The following is a 20,515-nucleotide window of genomic DNA, read 5'->3' on the forward strand; positions in this document are numbered from 1 at the left end:
ACACTATTTGGTGTTGCAAGTACCATCTCACACCAGTACCTGTTGTCACATCAGTAAGCAATGAGTTTATATTGTCCCACTTCTGCAGGAACTGCAGACATCACGGAATTTACAGTGCAGAAGGAGGCCATTCGGTCCATCAAGTCTGCACCGACCCTTGGAAAGAGCACCCTCTTTGGACACTAAAAACAATTTAGCATGACCAATCCACCTAACCTGCACATTTTGGACTGTGGGCGTAAACCTGAGCACCCGGAGGAAACCCACACAGAAACAGGGAGAACGTGCAGACTCCGTACAGACAGTGACCCAAGCCGGGAATTGAACCTGGCACCCTGGAGCCGTGAAGCCACTGTGCTACCGTGCTGCCCAGCACTCATCTCTGTGCATCCATGCAAAACTGTAGATGCAGAGATCTACTCACTGGCTTACAGCAGGCAGGAAAATGTTAAACACTGGGAGCATATCGCTGGGGTAGTTGGTTATTTTTCATCATTAGAAACTTGAAGTTCGTCTATGAGCCTGCCTGTCTGGCCTTTTTAAACTTTAAAATCACCAAGGTGGCATCAAATTTTGGTGTTAATTATTTTCAAAATCCATTCACAAATGTGGCTTATCGCTGGCGAGACCCACATTTATTGCTCATCCCTAATTGCCTTTGAGAAACTGGTGGTGCGCCATCTTCTTGAACCTCTGCAATTGGTGTGCTGAAAATAATCCCACAGAGCTGTCAGATAAATATGTCAAATACTAAATTAATTCAATTCTGGTTGCACTTAGATCTATGTATTGTGGCAAACTCAAAACAATGTTGCAGCCATACATATTTTGCAGTGACATTAAAATAGAAACAATAGCACAATGTACTTGGGTATAACAAGGGGCCACTTGACTATTGGCAATTGACTATCACTTTGCCTGTTGGTGAAATGCCTCCTTGGCCTGTAAGGTATACCAAGAGTCTTCAGCTTTATATCAGTGGTTTCAACACTCCCTCCAACTATCCATAGAACCACAGAATCAGCCTAAGATTTTGACGGTACAGAAGGAAGCCATTCGGTCTATTATACCTATGCCAGCTCTTTACTAGATTAATCACACTGTCCTATTCTCTCCCTGTGATCTGTACAATCTTCTCCTTCAATTTCTTATCCCGTTTTCCTTTCAGATTATGCGGTTGTCTCTGAAACAGCGACTCCCCCCAACAAAACATTTTATTTTCCAACACCCTGAGCAAAACAAATTAACATAGCCTCCTTACTCACTCACACTGGATAATGTTAAATTGGTGAGGACCAATCAGTAACTTTCCAACCAGAGGAAATATTCTTCCCCTATCCACTCATGCATGAGAATTACTTTCAAAAAAGGCAGCAAGATCGGACAAATCCTCAAACAAACTATTAGATATTGCCACCAGAATGGTAGATTTCATGTTTAGTGCTTATGTTATCGTGGAACTGGGACATTACGGCCAGGATTCCCCAATCCCGTGGCCAAGTTCTGACGCCGGCGTGAAAAGTGGCGCGAACCACTCCGGCGGCAACGGTCCTCGATTGTCAGATGTTCACCCCTTCCTAGGGGGCTTAGTCGGCGCCGGAGTGGTCTCCGCTGCTCTGCGCATGCACTTACGGCCAGTGCGAGTTTGCGCATGCGCACCGCGGCTGGCGCACGTATGCGCATGCGCGTGGGTTCCCTTCTCCACGCTGGTCCCCGGGCAATATGGTGAGGCCCTGCAGGGGCCCGGCGCGATGGGACATAGGGCCCACCGGAAATAGCCCGCCCGCCAATTGGTAGGCCCCAATCGCGAGCCAGGCCACAGTGGAGGCCCCCCGGGTTCGGATCCCCCCGCCCCACCAGGATGGCCCCCGCAGACAGAACTTCCAGGTCCGCCATGTGGGACCATACGTGACCCACGCCGGCGGGACTCGGCCGAACTCAGCGGGCACTCCGATTGTCGAGGCCCGGAGAATCGCTGGGGGGGGCGCTTTCAACGGCCGCCGACCGGCTCAGCGGCGGTCCCGTGGGCGCCTGGGAATCGGCACTGGAGAATAGGCGAGCCAGCGTTGAATCCCCAGGGGATTCTCCGACCTGGCGCGGGGTCGGAGAATCCCATATTTTCTTGTATCACTGGTATTTTATCCACTTCCTCTTTAATGAAAACAAGTACAAATTATACAGTTAACACATTCCCCTATTATCCACATTAGTTTTGCTTCCATCTGTTTAAATGGGTGCCAGGATCCCCATGGGATAACCATAAACCAAATGATGCAAATTTACTGAATGACCACCGCCCCCCCCCCCCCCCCCCCCACCCCCCCTTCACCCCAAGTAGCAACACAATTCCACAATATTCTGTTCTTTAGAGTAGGTCAAGTATCCTATTTGACAACATCTTTCATCTCAGAGTTTCACGGGTACAATTATCATTGGTATTGCACATTTCTACTGACCCTCTCTCCCTTGGAACTAAACAGCCCTGGATTGGATTCATTTATTGTCACGTGAAAAGTATTTTTCTGTGAGCAGCTCAAACAGATCATTCTGTACATGAAAAGAAAATACATAATAGGGCAAACAAAAATTCACAATGTAAATACATGGACACAGGAATGAGGTGAAGCATACAGGAGTATAGTACTACTCAGTAGAGATCAGATAAGTCCATCAGTCCATAAGAGGGTTATTTAGGAGTCTGGTAACAGCGGGGAAGAAGCTGTTTTTGAATTTGGTACTGCGTGTTCTCACACTTTTGTATCTCCTGCCCGATGGACAAAGTTGGAAGAGTGAGTAAGCTGGGTGGGAGGGGTCTTTGATTATGCTTCCCGCTTTCCCAAGGCAGCGAGAGGTGTAGACAGAGTCAATGGATGGGAGGCAGATTTGTGTGATGGACTGGGCGACTCTGTTCACGACTCTGTAGTTTCTCCCGGTCTTGGGCTGAGCAGTTGCCATACCAGGCTATGATGTAGCCAGATAGGATGCTTTCTATGGTGCACCTGTAAAAGATGGTAAGAGTCAATGTGGACATGCCAAATTTCCTTAGTTTCCTGAGAAAATACAGGCGCTGTAACGTGATGTAACGTCCCAGAGTTCCTTTTCAACCGACCAAGCAACAACATCCCAGTTCAGGGTTCAGCCATTTCTTGGAAAACACCCTGATCTTCAGTGTCTCTGAGCTATTCCCACAGCTTTCACAGGTTTTAGATCTTTTTAGCCAACTTGCACAGTAGCTCCAAGCACTCCTATCCCCTTTTCTAACAAATACAAAAACTGATCTCTTCCGGAGAATGATTTGATTCATCTCCTCCGAAGAATTCTTTCTGCCTCTTTCTGTCCCTATGTGCAGCTTTGGGCCTGTGTCTGTGTACTAATCAGTTTCACCCTCCAGCTCCTCTACTTGTAGCTCTCCTTTGTGCCTGCAGCTTCCCTTTGTGTCTGTCAGCCACATGGCCTCTTTGTTAATTTCCTTCCTGTTGGTATTGCTTCCAGGACAGAGGTGTTACCAAATCACATGGACCAGTATTATTTATCATCCAATAAAATTACAACTTTCTTTTACAATTGATGAAAATTATTTGAAAGTTCTTTTCAAACATTCTTAAAAACAATTATGGTTTCCACCTTTTAAAGATTTTTAAAAAAATGTTCCTTACTGTACTGCTTCCAGTAATAAGTCTTACAACACCAGGTTAAAGTCCAACAGGTTTGTTTCGATGTCACTAGCTTTCGGTGTGCTGCTCCTTACTCAGGTGAATGTACTCAGTACTGCTTCCAGGTCAAAGGTTGTCACTTGGGCCCACAATCACCTTTATCATTCTTTCTGCTGGTACATTTTAAAAATCTTTTTTATTAGCTTTGATATTCATTGCAAGTTTTTTTTTTCCACCTTATTACTTTAGTTGTATTCCTGTGTTGATTTTTATATCTCTCAGTTCATTATAATTCCATTTTCCTAGTTGTCGAATCTTTTAGTTAATTTGTCAATAGTTTCTTAACAACACAAGTTAAGTATATGCCTTTTTGGGTGTGAAAGGTCTTTGCAAGCATTCTCTATTGTATCAAACATTTCTTTAAATACTTCCCACTGTTTGTAAGTTCACACAGTAACATTACTACCTAGTTTATTGTGGACAATTTATTTCTCATCCCTTCAAAGTTTGCTTTACTTAAATTTAAAACCTTGCTTTTTGCCTCGCTCTACTCTATCTCAAAACTAATGTCACATTCAACCATATTGCGCGTTTCTATTCTGGCAGAATCCTCTCATGCTCTTGGATGTTGTGGTATGTGACTGTTCAAGGGCAGGAGGGATCCTCTATCAATTTTCTGGCATAATGCAAATGCCCTGGACACACCAAGAAACAGGATAGACCACATATCATACCTGTAACGGCATCCCTCTGTGTCGAGCTTAAAAAATGTAAATCTACTTACTAACTTCACACAACTGGGAATTATAGAAAATATCTCCAGTCCGACTGCATCTCAAGATTGAACTCCTGCTGCTAGACTTAGCTTGATTCAGTTCAAGGTAGTCCACAGGGCCCACATGACGGTAGCTCGGATGAGTCAATTCTTCGAGGAGGTGGTGGGTAGATGTGGGTGATGTGGGGGTAGCCCGGCCAACCATGTTCATATGTTTTGGGCATGTCCGAAACTGAGGGAGTTCTGGCAGGGATTTGCAGATGTTATGTTGGAAGTCCTGGAAGGTAGGGTAACTCCGAGTCCAGAATTAGCAATATTTGGGGTGTTGGAAGATCCGGGGGCAAACAGGGGGGAAGGGAGGCTGATATTCTGGTCTTCTCCTCCCTGGTGGCCCAGAGATGGATCTTGCTGAGATGGAGGGACTCGGAGCCCCCAAAATCAGGAGTGTGGGTCAGCGATATGGTAAAGTTTCTCAGTCTGAAAAAAAATCAAGTTTGCTTTAAGAGGATCAATACAGGGATTTGCCCGGAGTTGGCAGCCGTTCATCGATTTCTTTCACAAAAACTGAACGTCAGCAGTAACGGGGGAAAGGGAAAAAGAAGGCGGGGGGGGTGGAGGAAAATAGGAGGCATGGTAATGTTAAATAAGGTCAGGGAATTTAGTATACAGGTAATTGGGAATAGGGCGAGAGAAGTGGGGTACGTCGTTTATTGTGTGTTATTTTAGGGGATATTTTGTGCGTCGACCCACGCGGTTGTTTTAGAAATGTCAATATGTTAAATTGTGAAAATTACAAATGCTTCAATAAAATATTTTCTAAAAAAAAAGATTGAACTCCTGCTGGGGCTAAACTATACACTCTTCTAGCTTTTCATACTCCACTGGCCACTTGCAGCTCTGGATTAATGCATATATGAACATTCCACTGCTGATCATAACATAATCCTGCTGCAATATAGAAAGTGTACACAATGGTCACATTCTGCCAGCATGGCGGTGGAGAGAGAATGACCAAAAGGCCTTTAGGGCCTGAATGTTTGACATCGCCAACATCAGAATGGAGGCTGATGATGTCTGAAAATTGTGAGGCCGGCCAGTGGGCTAGCTTCCTGGCCCTGTTCCTGATGTCAGCCATTTTGACCGACACAGGTTTCAGGCCCAGGATAGCCCACAGGTCAGGCAACCATTTACGCTCTTTAAGAACATGGTTAATAAGGTGGCCGACTGGTACTGGCGCTGGGAAAATGATAAAAAGTAACGATTGCAAGATTTACAGTTTTTGCATTTAGCAATGCAACAACATGTATATTGTGCAAAACAGCTCCAATTTTGGAAACCTTTAAAACCAGGGCTATGGATCGACCGACAAATCACAGGATTTGTTAGTACAGAGTGAAATCAGCATGAACAATTTGCTGAGTGCGTCCCGAACGTTTACAATTTAACACCCAATCACAATTTGTGCAGGCACCACGCACGTGAAGAATTTGCACAGGAAGTCAGGGCTGCAAAGCTGACTGCAGGGCTGCCAGCCACAAATGTTATACTGCCAGTAGTATTTAAAGGGAGGACCTAAAAAGGAGACATATTTGGAACAGAAAAAAATATTTATACCTCAAGCAATGATGTGGCCCTGAAAGTCCTACCGTAGCAAATGCTAGCTTTTTTTTATGGGCAGGAGGCTTCTTCCTGCAAAGGAAGTAGTGAAACACAGATGAATAAGGTTTCATAATTCTATCAGATCGGGGAGTAAGTGCACAAGGGTTTTGAGACATCTGTCAAAATGTTAAGGTAACTGGACTCTCCCTTACACATTCTCATCCTCTTCATCTACTGAAGCCTAGAAACACAGAATTTGGTCTTTCCCTATACCTGAGGGAGACAAATTGTTTCATGTTCCTTAGCATGACTTGCAGGAAAATAACTGGTCTTATTTTGTGAAGTGTTGTGATGAAGGAATGTTGCAGCCTACTTGTACACACTCAGCAATGAGATAATGACCAGATAATCTGTTCTTGTCATGTTGGTTGAGGGATAAATGTTGGCAGGACACCAGGGAGAATTCTCTTGCTCTCCTTCGAAAAGTGTCATGGAATCTATTACATCCACCTGAAAGCACAGATGGGGCATTGATTTTCCCTTCAAATCTGCTGGAATGGTTTGTTCAGGTAACCAAGGTTAATTTGCGCTAATTGTGTAATAAGCTGTAATCATTTTCTGAATTGTCCAGATAAAGGGAGCTGGATTTTCCGATCCTGCGGCTATGTCCGCAGAATCCGTCTGGTCTTACGACCAGAAAGTCAGCGCCACCACCTCACCAATCCTCCGCCCCTGGCTTTACCTGCGGATATGGCCAAAGAATGGCCGGGACCATGGCTGCACCTGCAGATGGCGGTGGCCGTGCCTTGCAACATGGTGCCGGCCGCGTGCGACCCGGCCTGCCAAAATCTGCCCCCCTGTAACCAGCCTTGCCACCCCCGGACCATCCCCCACCAGCCCCCCAGCCCCCGCAAAAGCCCCCCCCCCGTCAGCGGAATCCCCCCCCCCCCCGACTGTGGCGCTGCTGGACTCAGTCTGCAGCTGCCACGCGAGATCCCCGAACGGTGTGAGCACACGTGATCGACGCCCTGAAGCGGTCCATACATTGTGCGCTGTACTCCCCCCGAGTGCGTTGTTTTTGAGGGGGCGGAGCATCGCAAAAACGGCACCGCACCCGATTCCGGCGTAAATGTGGATTCTCCGGCCGATCGCCGAATGCGATTTCGGCGTCGGCGATCGGAGAATCTAGCCCAGGATATTTGTTTCCCATAATTTTTAGCATGATTTATGTCCCCCATTCTACTTCACTGTCAGAATTTCCCATGATATACTTCATGACTCATTGCGTTTTGATGCCTCTGAATTTGGCATACTTAGAATCATAGAACGATTACAAGACAGAAGGAGGCCAATCGGCCAGTTCTGTCTCTGCAAAAGCAACTCAGTTAGTCCCACTCCCCTATACTTTCTCCATATATAATTATCCAATTGCTTTTTAAAAGCCACAATTGAACCTGCCTCCACCACATTCCGAGGCAGTGTATTCATCACTCGCTGCGTAAAAGGGTTTTTCCCTCGTATGGGGCGGGATTCCCCGACCCCCGCCGGGTTGGAGAATCCCCGGGGGGCAACGTGAATCCTGTCCCGCCGCTCCGACGCCGGCTGCCATATTCTCCGGCGCTGGTTTTCGGGTGGGGGCGGGGTTTACGCCACACCGGTCGGGGGCCATTGGCAGCGGTCCCCCCGGCAATTCTCTGGGCCCCGATGGGCCAAGCGGCCGTCAGTTCCTGGCCAGTCCCACCGGCGTGAAATGGACATGGTCCCACATGGCGGGACCTGGCTGGTAGGCTGTCTAGTGGAGTCTTTGGGAGGGGGCGCGGGGGGATCCGGCCCCGGGGAGAGGCACCCACGGTGGCCTGGCCCGCGATCGGGGCCCACCGATCTACGGGCAGGCCTGTACCGTGGGGCCCTCCTTCCTTCTGCACCAGCCTCTGTAAGGCTCCGCCATGGCCGGCGCAGAGAAGAACCCCTCTGCAGGGTTCTGCGCATGTGCCAACTCGCGCCGGCCCTTCAGGCCGCTCTTGGCGCCGGGATCGGGCCATCCTGCCCCCAGATCTTGAACACATCTATCAATTCGACTATTAACCTTCATTTCTCCAGTGCCAGAATGCTCCTTGGAATAGGCGTGTATCTAAAAGGCTCACATGTATGAAGTAGTCGGGAGGAGTATGTGGCCACATAGGCTGCTCACCGTGTGAGAAGCTTGTGATTGCAAACTCAGCCCAGCGTTACATTTTTCTTATCAGTCAGCAGAAAGTCATTAAAGTGTTTGCTTGAATCCAGGTCCTTCTCACCACAGTACATTCACTTACTTCTTCAGCCATTGGACATAAGAACATAGGAACAGGAGTAGGCCATTCAGACTCTCGAGCCTGTCCTGTCATTCATTCAGATCACGACTGGCAGCACGGTAGCATTGTGGATAGCACAAATGCTTCACAGCTCCAAGGTCCCAGGTTCGATTCCGGCTTGGGTCACTGTCTGTGCGGAGTCTGCACATCCTCCCCGTGTGTGCGTGGGTTTCCTCCGGGTGCTCCGGTTTCCTCCCACAGTCCAAAGATGTGCGGGTTAGGTGGATTGGCCATGCTACATTGCCCATAGTGTCCAAAAATTGCCCTTAGTGTAGGGTGGGGTTACTGGGTTATGGGGATGGGGTGGAGGTGTTGTCGTTGGGTAGGGTGCTCTTTCCAAGAGCCGGTGCAGACTCGATGGGCCGAATGGCCTCCTTCTGCACTGTAAATTCTATGATAATCTATGACCCATCTGTGGCCTAACTCCATATACCTACCTTTGGCCCATATTCCTTAATATCTTTGCTTAACAAAAATCTATCTCAGATTTAAAATTAACAACTGTTCTAGCTGTTTGTGGAAGAGAGTTCCAAACCTCTACCACCCTTTGAGTGAAGAGGTTCTTCCTAACATCTCTCCTAAATGTTCCAGCCCTAAAATTTAGATTCATGCCCCCCAGTTTTAGAATCTCCAACCAGTGGAAATAGTTTATCTTTATCTAACCTGCTTTCCATGTTTAAGGGCACAATTTAACTAAATGGGCCCATGGCGAGTGCATGTTTCCCAACACTCGCAGCACCGAGAAACATAGCACTATCAAACATCACTTGGGTTAGCTAGGGGGCCTCAGTGGGGAGCGCGTGGCTGAGGCCACATATAGCCCTGTTTTCAGCACTGAGGAGCTCCGTTTGCCGGAACTTTTCAATGTAGCGAGAGATCGGGACACCATTTTTAAATGGTGTCCAGCTCTTTGGAACCCTCGACATGACCCTGACGACCCCCAAACTCCAAATCACTATGAGGGGTCCCGGGATCCCCCCGCACCTCTCCCAACACCTGCGCAGGGGACCAGTAGTCCGATCGCTGTTGCATAAAAATGCCACCTGGGCACCTTGGCAGTGCCAGGCTGACACCCAACAGTGCCAGAGTGCCAGAGTACTAACCTGCCCAGGGGACAAGCACCTTGGGGCCTCCTATCCCCTAGGAGAACCCCACAAGTTCGGTTCTGTCTGGTCCCCATTTGTGGAGACTGTCATGATATGCAAACATGCAACCAATGAGCACTCAGAATAGGACACAACCAATGGGCAGTCAGGACACTCAGAGATGGCATCACCACAAGGGGGCATGACATAAACACTATAAAAGGGATGAGGCACTCACACCCTGCCTCTTTCCACAGACAGACATCTAGAGAGTCAGACAGGGTTGATCAGCAGCATCACACCCCAGCACGTGGCTTAGAACCTGCTGGTGCAGTTAGACTGAGTTACTACAGTTAGATTAGCAGAGAGTCAAACTCATTTGAGAACTGTGTTAATAGTTCAATAAATATATTGAACTCATTTCAGAGTCTGGAGCATCCTTTATTATCAGCAGCCTGTGTTATCCGAAGCAGCATAACACAACATGATACCAGGAGTGACTGTTCAATCTATTTAGTTCAACTCAGCAAGATCCGTGACAATCAGCTACTGAATACAGGCACAATGGACAAGATTCAGACTCCTCATCAGCTCAGGGCCACCAACAATTTTAGTGCCAACAGGCGATCATTCAAGCAGAAATTTCAACTATACGTGGAAGCATCCGACCTCAATGGCGCGACCGATGCGCGGAAGATAGCTCTTCTACTCACCACTGCGGGTGACCACGCGATAGAGATCTTCAACTCCTTTCACTTTTCTGAAGGGCAGGATAAAACAAAGTACCAAACCATCCTGGACAAATTCGACAGCCACTGCAAGCTGGACACCAACAAAGTCTTCGAGCGCTACATCTTCAAGCAGAGGATGCAAAGTAAAGATGAATCCTTCAACTCCTATCTAACTAACCTTAGACTGCCAGCACAATCCTGCAACTTCGGTGATATCACTGACTCCATGATCAGAGACCAAATCGTTTTTGGAGTCCACTCTGATCCTCTGCAAGAGCAATTGTTGAAAATCAAGCACGTGACCCTACCAGTCGCGATTGAAACGTGTGCTGTGCATGAGCACTCTAAAAATCGCTATTCACAGTACAAAATGGCAGAAAGTGAAAAACAAGCCTTCCATGAGGTGGAGAGTGTTCAGGCCATCTCCCGGATGCAGCGCCTCCACATTGACGGAAGCGGCCATTTTGCACGCTCTTCCCGGGGTCCGCGCATGCGCAATGCGATCGGGAACACGAAGTGGCCGAAAACCGCACTGCACAGGTGCAGACGTCCGAGAACCGCACCGTGCATGCGCAACGACGCACTGAGCGTCATGACGCCGACATCATGACGTGTGCAAACTGCGGCACTGCCCATTTTTTAAAAAACTGCCCTGCAAGAGGCAAACTCTGTTTAAACTGTGGGAAACCAAACCACTATGCATCCCTGTGCAGATCTGCACCACCAGCCAGGAGCCAGCGCTCCCAATTCCGACAGCGGCGCATCAGAAGTGTGCAACACCGAATGCATGACTCTGATCCAGACAGTGCGACGGATCCAGATGATGAATACCTGGACAACACTTACCGAGTGGGCATTATTACGAATTGCGAATACGCCACACCGGACACATCGCGAGTTCAATCAATCCTGGCCGTGGATTCCGAGGACGAATGGCATGCAGTGATGACGGTTAACCACTGTCCCATCCAGTTCAAACTGGACACAGGTACCTCCGCCAACCTGATTTCGCAGGTGGACTTCAAGAGAATCAAGAAGCCCCCCACAATCCTTCCAGCTGCCTGCAAACTCCTGGACTACAATGGAAACGCAATCAAGGCACTGGGGTCCTGCCATCTGCAGGTGCCCAGCCGACACACACAAGCAAGCTTACGCTTTGAGATTGTTAAACCAGACAGGGCATCCCTGCTAGGTGCGTACGCCTGCAAGCAACTGAACCTCATTCAAAGGGTCTACACCACGACGCTGTCCCATTCGGATCTTCAGGCCAGCATCGATGACATCCCAACCCAGTACCAGATGTATTTAGTGGGATGGGCACGCTGCCGTACGAGTACAAGATTCTACTGTGGCCTGATGCCAAGCCAGTGGTCCACGCACCACGACGTGTCCATGCTCCACTGAGAGAGCGCCTGAAGGCAGAGCTCACGAGTCCACAACAAAAAGGCATCATCTCCAAGGTCACTGAACCAACCGACTGGTGTGCGTAAAGAAGCCTTCGGTGGACCTACCCATCTGCATTGACCCCAAGGATCTAAACCGAAACATTATGCGGGAACATTACCCCATCCCGAAGAGGGACAAAATCACGAGTGAGATGGCACACACTGGCTTCTTCACAAAATTGGACGCATCCCAAGGATTTTGGCAAATCCAACTTGAAGAATCTAGCAGAAGGCTCTGCACCTTCAACACGCCTTTTGGCAGGTTCTGCTACAACCGAATGCCATTTGGCATCATCTCGGCATCAGAGATTTTCCATCGCATCATGGAACAGATGATGGAGGAAATAGTAGGCGTTCGTGTCTACGTTGACAATATCATAATCTGGTCCACAACCCCAGGGGAACATGTGTCGTAACCAAAGAAAGTATTCCGACGCAGACATTAACATGGCCTCAAGCTAAACGAGGACCAAGTGCTGTTTTGGGACATCCACGCTGAAGTTCCTGGGCGATCAGATTTTGCGACACGGTGTGTGCCCGGACACAGACAAAATTAAAGCCATCGAGGTAATGAAAGTACCCGAGGACAAGAAGGCAGTACTGCGCTTCCTGGGAATGGTCAATTTCCTTGGCAAGTTCATCCCGAATTTGGCCACACACACCACAGCCCTACGCAACCTGGTGACAAAATCAACCGCCTTTGAGTGGAAGGCGTAGCACCGAACAGAGTGGCTGGAGCTGAAAGCCAAGCTCACCACTGCACCCGTCCTTGCATTCTTTTGACCCAGACCGAGAGACCAAGATATCCACAGATGCGAGTCAGAATGGCATTGGGACGGTGTTGCTTCAAAGAGACGACACGTCATCCTGGGTACCAGTAGCATACACGTCACGGGCAATGGCACCCACTGAGACCAGATATGCGCAGATTGAGAAGGAGTGTTTAGGTCTTCTCACCGGCATCCTCAAATTTCATGATTATGTCTACGGCTTGCCAACATTTACTGTTGAGACGGATCATAAGCCTCTGGTCCACACATCCAAAAGGACCTGAATGAGAACTCTGCTCAAACTCCGAAGGTATGTACTCCGGAGGTATGTTTTCAATTTGGTATACACATCTGGCAAGGAACTCATCATCGCTGATGCATTGTCTTGCTCCGCCAACTCACCCAGTGAACCACTGGAGATCATCCAGCACATTGAATTGCAGGTACAACTGGGTGCAAGCACTCTCCCGGCAACAGATGAGAAGATTGTTCTCATCCGAGAAGAGACGGCCAAAGACCCCCTGTTGCAGCGAGTCATCCACAACCTCAGCAATGGCTGGCAGAAAGGGCAATGCCCTCAATTCTACAACGTCAAGGACAATCTGACGCTGATCGATGGCATCCTGCTCAAACTGGAGAGGGTAGTCATCCCGCTATGTCTCCAGAGCATGGTGCTGCACCAGATTCATGAGGGACACCTGGGCGTAGAAAAGTGCAGACGCAGGGCCCGGCAAACTGTCTACTGGCCCGGCATCAACCAGGCCATCACGGACATGGTCCTGAACTGCGAAACCTGTCAGAAGTTCCAACCAGCGCAGAGCAAGGAGACGCTCCAACCACATGACCTAGAGACCTCTCCGTGGTCCAAGGTTGGCATTGACCTATTCCACGCGAATGGTCGCAACTATACCTTAATCATCGATTTCTTTTCGAACTATCCTGAGGTGCTGAAGCTGCCAGACCTCACCTCACGGACCGTCATCAAAGCGTGTAAAGAGACATTCTCACAGCGTGGCACCCCGAACACCGTCATGAGCTGCTTCCACAGTCGAGAATGGTCCATGTTTGCCAAGAGTTACAATTTCAGGCATGCCACCTCCAGTCCGCACTAACCGCAGTCCAATGGCAAAGTCGAAAAAGGGGCCTCGGACTCCGCTTCCGACATACACCTTGCACTACTTGCGTACCCGGCGACTCCCTTGTCCACTGGCATGTCGCCAGCTCAACTGTTGATGAACAGGGGCCTGCGGACGACGCTTCCAGCCATACACCTGCCCAACCTGGATCACCTCCCGGTGCTGCAGAAGATGCAGCAGCTTCGCGACAGCCAGAAGCAGGGCTATGACGCACATGCCACCGATTTGGACATGCTATCCCCGGCAGACACGGTCAGGATCAAGATACCGGATGGTGGGTGGTCTGCTCCGGCTATCGTTGTTCGACAGACCGCGCCCAGACCTATGTCATACGTATGGCTGATGGCTCCATTGTGCGAAGGAATCGAAGGGCACTGCGAAAAGTTGCTTGCCCACAACCACTTTCCCCTCCATTTCCACATGTCGAATTGCCACCTCCAGACACCTCGAACCACGAGGCCACCAGTCGTGCCTCCCACTCGCCTGTCAAGACACCGTCATCCCCTGCACCACAGCTCCGGCGGTCGACGAGGATCAGATGCAAGCCTCAGAGACTGGACTTATGAGCATTTGTTTCGTTTGTTCTGTTCTGTATTCCTCAGTCAGTCACATTAGACAGACATATTCACATGTATATACATCTACAAAAAAAAAAAGGGGAGAAGATGTCATGATATGCAAACATGCAACCAATGAACACTCAGAATAGGACACAACCAATGGGCAGTCAGGACTCTCAGAGGTGGCATCACCAAAGGGGGCATGACATAAACACTATAAAAGGGATGAGGCACTCACACCCTGCCTCTTTCCACAGACAAACATCTAGAGAGTTAGACAGGGTTGATCAGCAGCATCACACCCCAGCACGTGGCTTAGAGCAAGCTGGTACAGTTAGACTGAGTTACTACAGTTAGATTAATAGAGAGTCAAACTCATTTGAGAACTGTGTTAATAGTTCAATAAACACATTGAACTCATTTCAGAGTCTGGAGCATCCTTTAGTTAAGACTGCATCAAGTAGCAGCCTGTGTTATATGAAGCAGCATAACACAACGGAGACCCGCACTGAACAACACTCGGCCGAGGTCTCCGAGTCAAAGGGGGTAGATCCCAACACCTTGGGTGCCTCGGGAAACTGCCATATTAAAGTGAGACTAGCTGTCTCGCTCCAATATTCAGATTTGCCAAAAAGTGATCCAACCAACAATGGTGCACTACTTTTCGGGAATAGTGTGGCCATTTGGTCGCTCCCAAAATGTTGAAGACTTCGAGCAGATCACCCTTAACCTTATAAATTCAGCAAAAACAGTCTGATTTGAGTAATCTCTCCTCGTAAATCAATCCCTGTAATCCAGGCATCATTTTTGTAAACCTACATGCACTCCCTCCATGGTCAAAATACCCTTCCTGAAGTGTGGTGCCCAGAACTGCTCACAGTACTTCATTTGGGGTCTAACCAGAGTTTTTTCGCAGAGTCCCAGTGTCTTTATTCTCCAATCCTCTATATAAAGGCTAGTGTTCCATTAGCCTTTTCCATTATTTTCTACACTTGTTTCTGGCATTTTAAGAACCTATGCACCCGAACCCCCAAGTCTCTTTGGACATCCACTGTACCTCACCTCGTTCCATTTAGACAGTACTCTGCTCTATCCTTTTTTGGGCCATTTGCCCTCCAAGGCCATTTAAATTTCATTTGCCACAATTTTGCCCATTCACCTGGTCTATCAACATCTCCTTGCAATTTAATGCTATCATCTAAACGGTCTACAATGCCACCTAACTTTGTATCATCCACAAATTTGGATATATGAGATATATGAGTTTCTGTGCCATCATCCAAGTCATTAATGAATTGTGTGGTTAGTTGTCACCTCGAGCCAAGACTGTTGGTTTGGCTGATTGACCTTTACCTGCCATTTGCCGGGATTAGAATGCCACTTCCAGAGAGCCTCAGGAGAGGCATCTCTACACCAATGAACACCCTGGCATGGGTGCCTATCCTTCTGCAGACATATTGACCCTCTCCCTCTGCCATCTCCCCCTGAAATGGTCATCACAATAATAGCTGCCTGCTCCTTTTTAAAACATGCCCACTTTGCTGCTGTCCCATCTAATCCCTGTCTCCGATGCCTGCTCATTAATGTGTTGACTCATTTTAAATTGCGTTGTGTATCATGAGCTGTGCAACATGGCGTCTCTCTGTACCAGAAAATACAGCCGACATCCAGGTCTGAACCCCGGATCAAAGGTTCTGCCCGATGTGTGAGGAAGGGGTACACCAGTAGCTCTAATGTCTGATCTGTCTCAGCTCCTGGAAGCAAAAGCAATATCCAAACAACACTTCCCTAGTTACTGGCCAGAGACAGCACTTAAATCAGCCAGTAAGCAATATATGACTGAATCCTAGAGATAATAGCTGCCTTTATTCAGCCCCTGTCTGCATATATCAAATTCAGCACCAGCATGCAGTAACAGCTGGAAAGACGCACTCAATTTTTGTAATCATTTGGCATTGTCCGAGTACAAGACACAATTGATTGCACTGTAACCGGTCAGTCACCGCCAGACAGTGCCACCTTTCATCAATATTATTAGTTACTGTTGCATGAACACTTAGACGGTCAGCAAGAACCTGCAAAAAAGTGATACAGGTTAATGCTTGTTTTGCAAGAGCCATTGCAAAGCTGGGGAAGTCAAGGGTTCCTCAACTGTTTGTGTAGGCGAGGGTTGGTTCCTGGCAGATATGGGTTATTTGCCCTAAATCCAGCAAATTACACTTTTTTGGAACCTCACATTGCCTCAAGAAATTACAGACAATAATACACATTTCCTTTTTTATTATTCATTCATGGGATGTGTCCTTCATGAGGAGGGCCAGCATGTATAGCCTATCCTGATTGCCCTTGAGAAGGTGGTGGTGAGTCAGTCCAAGTGGTGTAAATAAATTCACAGTGCTCTTCGGAAGAGACTTCCAGGATTTTAACCTGGCGACAGTGAAGGAACAGGGATGTATTTCCAAATCAGGATGGTGAGTGACTTGGAGGAGAATTTTCAGGTGGTGATTCTGCCTTCTGCACTTGTTCTTCTGGGCGGTAGAGGTCACATGTTTGGAAGGTACTATCAAAAAGGCATTGACAATTTGCTGCCGTTTATCTTGTATTTGGTACAAGTGGAAAATATTCCATCATACTCCTGACTTGTGCCTTGTCGATGTTGGACAGGCTTGGAGGCTGCTTTTGAGCACAGAACTTCCACTATGTGACTTGCTCCTTGTAGTACAATGGGGTGGATTCTCCACTTGGGAGACTATGTGCAGGATTTTCCGGTCCGCCAGCCGCATTTTCCGGTGTGGCGCGCCCCTGCCGGCATCAGGATTCTACATTACCCACAGCCGGCCAATGGGTATTCCCATTGTGGCCACCACGCGCCGTCAGGAAACCTGCGGGCATGGGTGCTGATGGCCCAGAGGTTCCTGCTGGAGAATTCTATTCTATGTTTTCCTGCTGAAAGAGAATAGCACCCATTTTATGATTTCCCCTGAGAGTGCAAATAGGGATGCAATTCCATATCCCTTGCATGCAAATTTACGCATGGCAAGTTTTGTGAGGGCCATGAAGAATCCAGCATGAGTTTGTAGAGTCAAACAGAAAGTAACTTTATTTACAACTGGTTCCCTCTCTAGCCAATTCCACACTGACCAGCTCTATTTATATAGCTGCACTGCTAATGATTGCCCTGCCCCTTTTCACCCCCCCCCCCCCCCCCCAATCCTCATGTTCCCCAAGGATCATGGGGTAACCAATTGTTCCCAGCCAATAGGATCTGGACAGATTATAACAGCAAGGAATACGAGTGATTCCCGAGGGAATCCCACTATCGGGCCGCCACTTTGAGCACACAGAGGGAGGTAAGTGCATTCCAAGCACTGAGTGCATTCCAATCACTCAAATGCATAATTGCAATGTATTTACCTCTCTTTGATGTGGTCAATGGTTGTAAACATTAGGATTTCACCACGCAGAATCACTGATCCATGAAGGGAGATGAATGAATCAAGGCTGCAGATTCATTACTAGAACATTCGCAACAGCCCACTACTAGAACGTTATGAATGGCTTGCAGCTAATGGATTTGCAGGGTTAAAACACAGGTCACAGCTGTTCTCCTTTAAGCCATGGACATGTGGAGCTTCCAGATAAGTGTTATAGCTGTAATTATTTTCACTGACTATGTCTGGACAGCTCCCTAGCTTCCAGACAGCTGTCTCTTTTCTGGGGGGAGGGACTGTAGAGCATCCTTTTGGTTAGGAAGTCCCTGGGGGGTCTCTCTATTACAGGGGGTTTTCCCCATGAGCCCTGCACATTGTCCTTTGCCAAACTGAAGGAAAGACTCCAAAAGTCTCAATGTATTCGAATTAAATGACCAACTTGCACTTGCGTCCTGTGCTGATAAGAATTGCCAGGTTGTCAGTAATTACCACAGGCATTCATCTGATCGTCTGCCAAATCAGTGCAAATGCCTATTTCTGCACAGACTCCACCAAACATCTGCCAAAGTTATGGCAGGAGATCAGAGAATCAGAGAACCACATCAAAAATTCAACCAACTAGGCCGGCGCGGTGGCACAGTGGTTAGCACTGCTGCCTCACAGCGGCGAGGACCTGGGTTCAATCCCGGGCCAGGTCACTGTCCGTGTGGAGTTTGCACATTCTCCCTGTGTCTGCGTGGGCCTCGTCCCCACAACCCATAAGACCATAAGACATAGGAGCGGAAGTAAGGCCATTCGGCCCATCGAGTCCACTCCACCATTCAATCATGGCTGATTTCAACTCCATTTACCCGCTCTCTCTCCATAGCCCTTAATTCCTCGAGAAATCAAGAATTTATCAACTTCTGTCTTAAAGACACTCAACGTCCCGGCCTCCACCGCCCTCTGTGGCAATGAATTCCACAGACCCACCACTCTCTGGCTGAAGAAATTTCTCCTCATCTCTGTTCTAAAGTGACTCCCTTTTATTCTAAGGCTGTGCCCCCGGGTCCTAGTCTCCCCTGCTAATGGAAACAACTTCCCTACATCCACCCTATCTAAGCCATTCATTATCTTGTAAGTTTCTATTAGATCTCCCCTCAACCTCCTAAACTCCAATGAATATAATCCCAGGATCCTCAGACGTTCATCGTATGTTAGGCCTACCATTCCTGGGATCATCCGTGTGAATCTCCGCTGGACCCGCTCCAGTGCCAGTATGTCCTTCCTGAGGTGTGGGGCCCAAAATTGCTCACAGTATTCTAAATGGGGCCTAACTAATGCTTTATAAAGCTTCAGAAGTACATCCCTGCTTTTATATTCCAAGCCTCTTGAGATAAATGACAACATTGCATTTGCTTTCTTAATTACGGACTCAACCTGCAAGTTTACCTTTAGAGAATCCTGGACCAGGACTCCCAAGTCCCTTTGCACTTCAGCATTATGAATTTTGTCACCGTTTAGAAAATAGTCCATGCCTCTATTCTTTTTTCCAAAGTGTAAGACCTCGCACTTGCCCACGTTGAATTTCATCAGCCATTTCTTGGACCACTCTCCTAAATCTTTCTGCAGCCTCCCCACCTCCTCCATACTACCTGCCCCTCCACCTATCTTTGTATCATCGGCAAACTTAGCCAGAATGCCCCCAGTCCCGTCATCTAGATCGTTACTATATAAAGAGAACAGCTGTGGCCCCAACACTGAACCCTGTGGGACACCACTCGTCACCGGTTGCCATTCCGAAAAAGAACCTTTTATCCCAACTCTCTGCCTTCTGCCTGACAGCCAATCGTCAATCCATGTTAGTACCTTGCCTCATATAGAACATAGAAAATACAGCACAGAACAGGCCCTTCGGCCCACGATGTTGTGCCGAACCTTTGTCCTAGATTAATCATAGATTATCATTGAATTTACAGTGCAGAAGGAGGCCATTCGGCCCTTTGAGTCTGCACCGGCTCTTGGAAAGAGCACCGCCTCGAATACCATGGGCCCTTATTTTACTCAGCAGTCTCCCGTGAGGCACCTTATCAAAGGCCTTTTGGAAGTCAAGATCGATAACATCCATTGGCTCTCGTTGGTCTAACCTATTTGTTATCTCTTCAAAGAACTCTAACAGGTTTGTCAGGCACGAATTCCCCTTACTAAATCCATGCTGACTTGTCCTAATCTGACCCTGCACTTCCAAGAATTTAGAAATCTCATCCTTAACAATGGATTCTAGAATCTTGCCAACAACCGAGGTTAGGCTAATTGGCCTATAATTTTCCATCTTTTTCCTTGATCCCTTCTTGAACAGTGGGGTTACAACAGCGATTTTCCAATCCTCTGGGACTTTCCCGGACTCCAGTGACTTTTGAAAGATCATAACTAACGCCTCCACTATTTCTTCAGCTATCTCCTTTAGAACTCTAGGATGTAGTCCATCTGGGCCCGGAGATTTATCAATTTTTATACCTCTTAGTTTCTCTAGCACTTTCTCCTTTGTGATGGCTACCATATTCAACTCTGCCCCCTTAACCTCCGGAATTGGTGGGATATTACTCATGTCTTCTACTGTGAAGACTGACGCAAAGTACTTATTTAGTTCCTCAGCTATTTCCTTGTCTCCCATCACAAAATTACCAGCGCCATTTTGGAGCTGCCCAATGTCAACTTTTGCCTCCCGTTTGTTTTTAATGTATTTAAAGAAACTTTTACTATCATTCCTAATGTTACTGGCTAGCCTACCTTCATATTTGATCCTCTCTTTCCTTATTTCTCTCTTTGTTATCCTCTGTTTGTTTTTGTAGCCTTCCCAATCTTCTGACTTCCCACTACTCTTTGCCACATTATAGGCTCTCTTTTTTGCTTTGATGCATTCCCTAACTTCCTTTGTCAGCCATGGCTGCCTAATCCCCCCTCTGATAACCTTTCTTTTCTTTGGGATGAACCTCTGCA

The sequence above is a fragment of the Scyliorhinus torazame genome, chromosome 11, assembly GCF_047496885.1.
Source record: "Scyliorhinus torazame isolate Kashiwa2021f chromosome 11, sScyTor2.1, whole genome shotgun sequence".
Classification (NCBI taxonomy): domain Eukaryota; kingdom Metazoa; phylum Chordata; class Chondrichthyes; order Carcharhiniformes; family Scyliorhinidae; genus Scyliorhinus; species Scyliorhinus torazame.